The sequence below is a fragment of the Glycine soja genome, chromosome 10 (assembly GCF_004193775.1).
Source record: "Glycine soja cultivar W05 chromosome 10, ASM419377v2, whole genome shotgun sequence".
NCBI lineage: Eukaryota > Viridiplantae > Streptophyta > Magnoliopsida > Fabales > Fabaceae > Glycine > Glycine soja.
Genome location: NC_041011.1, coordinates 27,070,479 through 27,071,686, shown reverse-complemented (window position 1 = coordinate 27,071,686; position 1,208 = coordinate 27,070,479). Strand labels below are relative to the sequence as shown.

At 31.5% G+C, this 1,208-nt stretch overlaps 1 long non-coding RNA gene across 1 annotated transcript; it reads left to right on the top strand.

The window, feature by feature from the left end:
- The first annotated feature begins 283 nt into the window (after positions 1-283).
- On the top strand, positions 284-549 carry LOC114370073. The gene is made up of 2 exons (XR_003657760.1): positions 284-408; positions 502-549. It is a non-coding gene; the product is annotated as an uncharacterized LOC114370073 (long non-coding RNA).
- Positions 550-1,208: the final 659 nt, after the last annotated feature.

The following is a 1,208-nucleotide window of genomic DNA, read 5'->3' as shown; positions in this document are numbered from 1 at the left end:
TAGATAATAATAGGTTTCCTACTTTGCATTATACAATATTAAATAGTAATGATTTCTTTTATGTTATTATTCATCAACATGACAATATCATGTTTTATTTTTGGAATTTTCTTTTTCCTTAGAAAGATGTGCATGGAACTCACCAATTCTTGTTACCGTTATATTTTCCTTTGTCAATATATGATTTTAATTTTTAACTGTTAAGTTTGGTTTGGGGATTGTGTATAATATAAGACCCATGGGTTTGTACTCCTTAGTTGTTTGTTATGATGTCATTGTGGGTGTTCCTATTTACTTGCAATAAATACTATAAGGTATACTATGTTGCAGGTTAAGCAGGATGCATTCTTTCCTGCAGATCTGCTTTTCTTGGCTAGCACCAATGCTGATGGTGTCTGCTACATTGAGGTTTGTTATTTATAATTTTCAATCTGGTATGAGTGTTTTCTTGATATTCTTTAATAGTGTATGCAGTTTATTAACATTGGGTCTGGGTGACAGACTGCTAATTTGGATGGGGAAACCAATTTGAAGATTAGGAAAGCATTGGAAAAGACTTGGGATTACATGACTCCAGAGAAGGCATCTGAGTTTAAAGGTCTGTTTTTTTTTAATTGATTTACCTATAATAACAGTTCCTGTAACCTTTATTTAATTTGTTTGAAGTGATTTTACATATGTGAACACGGATTCACAATGACAACATTTCAGCTATTTTTTTTAAAAATAATTTTTGTTAGATAGATGTGTTTATTATATATGTATCTTTCTTTTCTTGTACTGCACTCTTTCCCTGCTGTACAGAGGGCTAAAGTCTTCCCCTGCCTTTACATGTACTTGTTGATTTCTTATATACAAAATTAAGTCTCAGCTGAGTGAGACAAGTTGAAGCTTTTCACAAATATTATTGATTGCAAAGTCTCATCTATTTTATTTTAAGCTTACAATAATATTTTTGTGGCATTTTATAATTTTGGCTCATCTGAGTAATGAGAACAAGGATTCACATTTACTCATCCCATTGGGTTGTATGTTGTTATGGACTGGCTAAATGCCTTGGTTTCTTTGAGATGTAATTCTGCTTCTAATTTCATATGTTGTATGACTACAGAAATGTAATCTTTTCAATTGGCATTCTCTTCTGTCTATGGGAGTTTAGTTGGTGAAATGGTATATTAGTATCTTATAGATATGTTCCCATTACTTGA